Below are 7849 nucleotides of genomic sequence, written 5' to 3' on the forward strand. Positions count from 1 at the left end.
GAGGCTGTGGAGGGGATTCCCTCTCTGGGTTGGATGATAGACGCCAGGGCCAGCCCTGACATTCTATGAAGGTACATTTCCCTCACCATCCCAACCTCCATTCCCACAGACACCTAACTTTCAGAAACTGCACAAGTCGTCATTGAAGGCGGTTCTGCCGGGAGATCAACACTGCAGGAGGCACCTATTAGGGTGTGAAAGAAATGTTGGCTAAGGTCCTTGCCATTCATTCATTCATTCATTTCTTCATTTGTTCATTCATTCAACAAGCCCTTAGCAAAGCCTGTGCTCTGTACTATACAGAGATGAATAGACTCTAGTCTAGAAGCAATTCGACTGCAACTGCAAAAACTTTGTCTTGTAGCTGCTGTCAGTTTCCGGAACTGTCTTCCCATTGGACCTCAAGAAATACTGCGGGGTCTCTTTGCTATGGTGATGGGCTATAAAGGTTTGATGAACGAAAGAATGAAAGGAATAGGGAAGTGGGAGACCCGGGGAAGTATACAAAGAGGGATCTCTGCCTGGGTGGTATCAGGGAAAACGCCAAAGAAATAAAGCAACATCTCTATCTGGATGAAGAATAAGTTAAAACAGGACATGTATTAAGTGCTTTCTCCGTGGATATTACAGTGATACCCTCTTTCCTTGGATTATATAGATTCTCTGGCAGCGCGGTCTTGGGCACATCGATCCTATTCTCTGGAACCTCGTCCACGCACTGTTGCAGTAAGAAGGCAGGGCGGGGCGCGCTGGGCTCGACCCCGCGAGACGTCAGGCGAGAGGAACGGCGGTTCGGCGGCAGGCGAGGGCACCCGGAGGATTTTCGCCGGAACTCCAGCCCTAGCGACGCGAGCCTTGTTGCTAAGGGCGGAGGCGCGGGAGGCTGTGGATCTTGGAGGCCGCGGATGCCCTCCGGCTCGGCGTCCTCTGTCGGCCTCAGCTTCCAGCCCGACCGGCCGGCCGGAGGGTATGGAGCCCGAGGCGGGAGGAAAAGGCGCAGCTGGCGGGAGGGGAGATGGGAGCCCTCGCTCTCTCTGAGCCGAAGCCGCTTACCTGGCCGAAGAGGGGAGCGGGTTTCCAGGGCCGGCCTTGCGCTGGGTGGCGTTACATCCAGTCTTGGGCAAACACCCCTCCACCCACTCCTACCCCCGACCCCCATCAAAAATAAGCTTTGGCCATACGCTTAGAGAGGGCGAGGGGCATTTGTGATCTGAACAGCCAGAAAGGAAAAACTGCGCACAGGTTGTCCCCCAAACTTGGGGCAACCTTGGGAGTTCTGACCTAGTACTGATTCCCTGAATGACTTTGGGCAAGACGCTCTTATTCTCTGAGCCTCGGTTTCCCCTATCTGTACCATTAGTGGGTCAAATCAGACCGTTTCCCACTTGCTTCTGGTTTTGTTTCTGTTTGAGCTTTGGTTTAGATTCCTTGGTCTTCCAGAGTGTAGTTTAGATGTGTGCAGAGGGAGATGTGGGGAGAGGGAGGGGGATATGAAATCGTCATTTACATGAACAGTGGACCAGGAGTCCAGCTGAATAAGGTCCAGGAGCCCAGCTTCGCCCCGTGTGACCTTTAGCAACTCATGACTCTGAGTACCAGTTTCTTCATGGAAAATGACAGGTGGGTATATTCTGGGATATATCAGGGAATGTTGTACTGGAGAGTTAAAAGAGTGTTCTATGAGTTATGTTTAGAGTGACCACTGAGGGACTTCCTGGCAGTCCAGTGGTTGACTCCGAGCTTCCACTGCAGGAGGCATGGGTTGGATCCTGCGTCGGGGAACTAAGATCCCGCATGCGGCGCGGTGCGGCCAAAAAAAAAGTAGTGACCACTGAGTATCTCAAAGCCTTTGAAAAGCAGATTGGGACAGAAATGGGTCCTGGGATTCAGATTTAGAGATTTAGGCCTGATTCCACCTTGGAACCAACAAGGACATTGAGAGCCATATTGAGTTTCAGGGTTTCGCAAGTCCTCTGTAGCCTTTCCAGGCCTGATATCTGGGACAGGGCAGGGCAACCGCCTGAAGGATCTGTTGTTGGAGAGTTGTAAACGACTTCATGTTGTTGGGTCCTTAAAAAGCTTCTTGCCAAGCAGACTCTCCCACCTTAGTATTTCATTCATTCATTCATTCAAGAGATATTTGCCTTGCATCTGTTTTCCCAGGCTATGCTTAAAGTGCAAATACAAAAAATGAACAAGACATTATCCCTCCTCTCAAGTATAGTGCATGTTCACAATATAAACCATGGCAGGTAACTGAACAGTATTTTCATTTCTTAGTCTACTCATAATAAATTACAACATGGACATTATTCAAGTACGTATATTTTGTTCTCAAGATTTTAAATTGCCTTGCTATATAATATCTAACATAATGAACTCTTAGCCTTAGAGTGATCAGTCGCTCTGGTCAGGAGACATCACTGGCTTCAGTTTAATATCCTCCAGACTCATTTCCACTCGCATATGTTCTCTGTGTATATTTGTAATGTAAGTTTAATATATGTGTGTTAAGAGTAGAAGTAATAAGAGTGAAATTGCTGCTTTCAGCATTGCTATCACTCTTAATCTAGTAATCATGCTAGTAGTCATCATTTGTAACTAACAGTTTGCCAGGTTGAACCAAGAGTTTAAAATGTACTAGCTTTTGCAGAGATGCAGTATAGTATGCTGGTAGGGAGCAAAGCCTCTGGAGTCTGAATGGCTGGATTCAGGTTTCAGCTCCGGCACTTATTTGCAACTTATTTGTAAACATGGGCAAGTTACCTAATATCTTTGTGCCTGACTTTTCTCATCTGCAAAATGAGGATAGTAACAACATGCATCTCAGAGGCTTGTGGAATAGATTAAATGAGTTAAATATAAAGTGCTTAAATAGTCCTTGGCACATTTTAAGTGCTATTTTTAATCTTCACAGAAGCCCAATGATAGTTATTATCCCATTTTACACATAGGAAACTGAGACTTAGAGAGGCTCAGCAACTTGCCCTAGGCCACAGTAGAACTGTAATTCAAACCTAGGCCTCATTTCAAGGCTAATGCACCTAATTAAATATTATTCTGACTACTTTATGCTGCTCTTAATTATTAGAATAAGCCATGCTATCAAACAATAATTCGAATTTATTTGAATTCTTTTTTTTTATAAATTTATGTATTTATTTATTTTTGGCTACATTGAGTCTTTGTTGCTGCGCGTGGGGGGGGTTTCTCTAGTTGCGGAGAGCGGGGGCTACTCTTTGTTGTGGTGCGTGGGCCTCTCATTGCGGGGGCGTCTCTTGTTGTGGAGCACAGGCTCTCTGCTCTCGGCACGTGGGCTTCAGTAGTTGTGATTCACAGACTCTAGAGCACAGCCTCAGTAGTTGTGGCGCATGGGCTTAGTTGCTCCGTGGCATATGGGATCTTCCTGGACCAAGGCTCAAACCCGTGTCCCCTGCATTGGCAGGCAGATTCTTAACCACTGCACCACCAGGGAAGTCCCTATTTGAATTCTTGAAATAGAGTTGTTGGGACTTCCCTGGTGGGGAAGTCTTAACTACTGTTAAGACAGCCTGCTTCCAACGCAGCGGGTGTGGGTTCAATCCCTGGTTGGGGAACTAAGATCCCACATGCCTCAGGGCCAAAAAACCAAAACATAAAAGCAGAAGTAATATTGTAACAAATTCAATAAAGACTTAAAAAAAAATAGTCCACATCAAAATAGAGTTGTTAAAATGTAATAAAACTGTGTTTCTTCTTTGTAGATGTGGATAATGGAAATTCTGGGCCAGAAATCAGGAGCTCTACCTTGTTAGAATTTTGAGCAAATTATGTTTCTGTCCACTTTCTCCAGATCTTTAAACAAAGAGTTTATATGTGATGATTTTGAAAAGCACTTCCATCTCAAATTCTATGATTCATACCTAATAAAGTATTATTTTAAACAGGAGAAATTGCCTTTCTCACAAAAACAGAAAACTCTGAAGGTAAGCAGTCACCTCTGAAGATTTTTGATGAACAGAAGTACTATGAGTAAAATAAAAATATTTAATGATGAATTTAAATATATCCTATTTTGCATATTTTAAAAATAGTTGTATAATTAACATTATGGTATAGTTTCCCTAATTATTGGAAATGTGCAGTTATAAAATCTTGGAATTTTGCAAAATAGCTCTTCCTTTGTGAGGGAAAACTACACTTAATCTCTTTAATTAACAATCTCTTATTTACCTTGTAAATCTCCTTTCAGTGCAAACATATGCTTAGAGAAGAGATTAATGTAAGTGTTTTTTCACTAATTACAGAGATTAGGAAGTGGCTGCCTGAACTATTTTCCAAAGGATAAACTTTACAAAAGTATTGAATACGGCAGCTCACCGAGAAGATCCTACTGGTTTGGGAGTAAGTAATTCTAAAGGTTTTCTTTTCCTTAGAATGTCCCATGAATACACTTCAGATGGGAAGTATGGCTCTCAGAAGATACCAGCTAAGAATCCAATCAGTTTTAAGCAGAGCCAATCCATTTATAGCATATGCAGTTTCCAGTGACCTAGATCTATGGATGACATCTGTCCTTGGTTTGATGACAGTGTTGAAAAATGGGTTAGGTTGGCAGATAGGAAGCCCTGCAACCTCTGTCTAACTACAAACAATACAACATTCCAAGGTTTTTGAAAACTATCCTGAAATTTTTCCTGTGGGCATATTTGTGTTACTTGAAAAACTGGATTCCGCTCTTGGTGGGTGTCAAGCCAAAAGACACAACCAAGCCAAAGAGCTTGGAGAGAAGGAAGGATTTAGTACTTGCAGCAAGCAAGGAGAACACCAGGGATATTTCCCCAAACAGTGTCTCTCCGAACAGCAAAACTGGGGAAGTTTTACGATAAGGGTGCATGCATATTTATGAAGGGGCTCAGGTGGTGTATGCATATTCATGAGGGGCTTGAGCAGAGGAGAATTCAGCATAGAATTGGGGCAAAGGCTGACAGAGTTTCAGCTCTAGTTGATTGAAGTCATCAGGGTCTGCAAAGGTCAGCACCATCATTCCTTAAGTTCCAGTTAGTCTTGGGGTTGAGTGCTTGAGGGGGTTTTGGATCCTGCAAAATAGCTCAAGAATGTGCCTCAGGCTAACCTTTACCTTCAAAACAGAACTGGGAGTTTTTACAACTGATTTATTATCTCCCTGACCTGGTCAAGAGCAAGGCTTGTGGCCAGGCTTAGATCACAAAATGGCTTAGGCCTAAAATGGCTTCTCTTACGTCAAAGAAGTTATGTCTGGTTCCTTTCCTCTGGGGACCCTCTGCCCTGTCTGCCGACACTTGTGCTTGTTATAGAGAATCCTACAATGTCTGAACTAGAAGAGACCTTAGGTTCGCTATTTCACAACAAATGTGTTTGTCACATTGTGCAAGCCACTTGAAGTACAGAGAAGAATATGAGAGTCCTTCCTCTTATGGAGCATATAGTCTACTAAAAATCATTTAATCTGGAGTCGTCATTTATAGATGAGGAGGCTGAGGCACAGAGGGGAGGATAGAGGAGCTCAAGGACACACAGTGAGATGAGGCAGGGCTGGGGCTAGAGCCCAGGGCTCTTGATGCCACTCACAGTGTTCTTTCCACTGCATTTGCTTCTACACTGGTGTTGACTTAAAAAAATATTTACAACCTAAAAGTTGAGAGTTATGTTTTATTCGGCAGGAATTTTTAGGAGGCGGCATCGCAAGTAGCCCTGAGAGAACTGCTCCGAGGAGTCGAGGGGGGAGCTAGGGTATATAAGAGTTTTGCAACAAAGGGCAGGTAGTTGGGAACATCAAAAGATTACTGTTAATTAAAGAAAACCATATATGTCAAGTTAAGGAATTTAGGGCTTTTCTAGGTATGGGAAGATGCAAGAGTCTGGGCTCACTGAAATCACTCTTTTTTTGAAGATTTATTTATTATTTATTTATGTATTTTATTTATTTTTGGCCGCGTCGGGTCTTAGTTGCAGCATGCGGGATCATCGTTGGGGCCTGCGGGATCTTTTGTTGCGGCGCGCCAGCTCTTCATTGTGGTGCGCCTGATCCCGGAGAGGCAGCAGTGAGTGGTGGTGTGAAGCGAGATCTTAATTCCCTGCCCAGGAACTGAACCTGGGTAACCTGGATGAAAACCAGGAATCCTAGCCACCACACCCCCTGGCTCTTGCCCCCAGTGAAAAGTACATTTCTCACCGAGGCAAAACTGTAACAACAGGTACGAAGTTTATCGTTAGAGACATAGCACAGCAACAAGTGGGAGAGCACACAGAGAAAGTTTGTTAAGATAGAAGCAGGGCTTCCCTGGTGGCGCAGTGGTTGAGAGTCCGCCTGCCGATGCAGGAGACACGGGTTCGTGCCCCGGTCCGGGAAGATCCCACATGCCGCGGAGCGGCTGGGCCTGTGAGCCATGGCCGCTGAGCCTGCGCGTCTGGAGCCTGTGCCCCGCAAAGGGAGAGGCCACAACAAGTGAGAGGCCCGCGTATCGCAAAAAAAAAAAAAAAAGATAGAAGCAAGGCAGAGATGCACACCTGGAGAGAAAGGGTGTGGGCATCCTCCCTAATGAGGAGGAGCACAGTAAAGAGGTGGTTAGGTCATTTATATAGGGCAGTTTTTCCCGGTCTTTGTTTACCTTTGGCCAATTATCTGGTTTCTTTTTCCACACCTGACCTGCCTTAGGAGTCTCTACAATATGTGTGCGCAACGTTTTTCCAAGATGGATTACAGCCCAGAGGCCTATGGGACAGCCTTAGCATCACATATTACATCACATATTATGGGGTGGTGCCCCCTCTTTTTTTTAATTTTTTTAAATTTTTTGGTCTTCATTGCTGCGTGCAGGCTTTCTCTAGTTGCGGCGAGCGGGGGCTACTCTTCGTTGTGGTGCGCGGGCTTCTCATTGCGGTGGCTTCTCTTGTTGCAGATCACGGGCTCTAGGTGTGCGGGCTTCAGTTATTGTGGCTCATGTCCTCTAGAGCTCAGGCTCAGTAGTTGTGGCTCACGGGCTTAGTTGCTCCGTGGCATGTGGGATCTTCCCGGATCAGGGCTCAAACCTGTGTCCCCTGAATTGGCAGGCGGATTCTTAACCACTGCGCCACCAGGGAAGCCCCCCAACTTTTTTGACCCCCAAGGAGCCTTTCTGCGCATGTGCAATGTTTTCCATGCCCTAAGGATGATCTCTTGATCTTTTAACAGGGTTTAGTCCTACTCTGTCCCTGCCATAAAAATGTCCAGTGTCTGCTTATTTACCCTATTTCTGTTGCTGGTTTTTATATTGAGGTGCAGATCTCGAAACATAGACAGGAGTCTGGTCATAAATGTGTAGTCCGGAGCCCATTTGTCTCTTGCCTCAGGAAATGTAAATGGGGCTGGTAATGAATGTCCGGCCTGGAGCCCATCTTCTTCTCACCCCAGGAAGTGTGAACAGGAGGCCAGTTGTAAATGTCTAGCCTGGAGCCCATCTATCTCCTGCCTCATGCGGGCTTGTCACTAGTTGTGGCATGTGGGTTTTCTCTTCTTTAGCGTTGGCACGCAGACGCCAGGGCACATGGGCTCTGTAGTTTGGGACATGCAGACTCTCTAGTTGAGGCACAAGAGCTCAGTAGTTGTGGCACGCGGGCTTAGTTGCCCCGCCGCATGTGAGATCTTAGTTCCCCGACCAGGACCCGTGTCCCCCCCCCCTGCATTGTAAGGTGGATTCTTTACCACTGGACCACCAGGGGAGCCCCTGAAATCACTCCTTTGATATGCAGGATACTGGGGCCAGTATCCTGTGTTTTCATATCCTGAGTTTCCTCTGGGCTTACCAGCTCACCATAGGCTGTGGCTGCAATCGCTGATGACTGTGACATC

The 7849-nt window shown here is 45.8% G+C and overlaps 1 long non-coding RNA gene across 2 annotated transcripts; it reads left to right on the forward strand.

The window, feature by feature from the left end:
- The first annotated feature begins 853 nt into the window (after positions 1 to 853).
- On the forward strand, positions 854 to 4936 carry LOC114485272 (uncharacterized). Of its 2 annotated transcripts, XR_003678762.2 has the most exons (4): positions 854 to 967; positions 1516 to 1620; positions 3927 to 3965; positions 4287 to 4936. It is a non-coding gene; the product is annotated as an uncharacterized lncRNA (long non-coding RNA). The 2 variants fall into 2 exon arrangements; XR_003678761.2 differs by having other exon boundaries at positions 854 to 1620.
- Positions 4937 to 7849: the final 2913 nt, after the last annotated feature.

This window comes from Physeter macrocephalus, unplaced genomic scaffold, assembly GCF_002837175.3.
Source record: "Physeter macrocephalus isolate SW-GA unplaced genomic scaffold, ASM283717v5 random_950, whole genome shotgun sequence".
NCBI classification, from domain to species: domain Eukaryota; kingdom Metazoa; phylum Chordata; class Mammalia; order Artiodactyla; family Physeteridae; genus Physeter; species Physeter macrocephalus.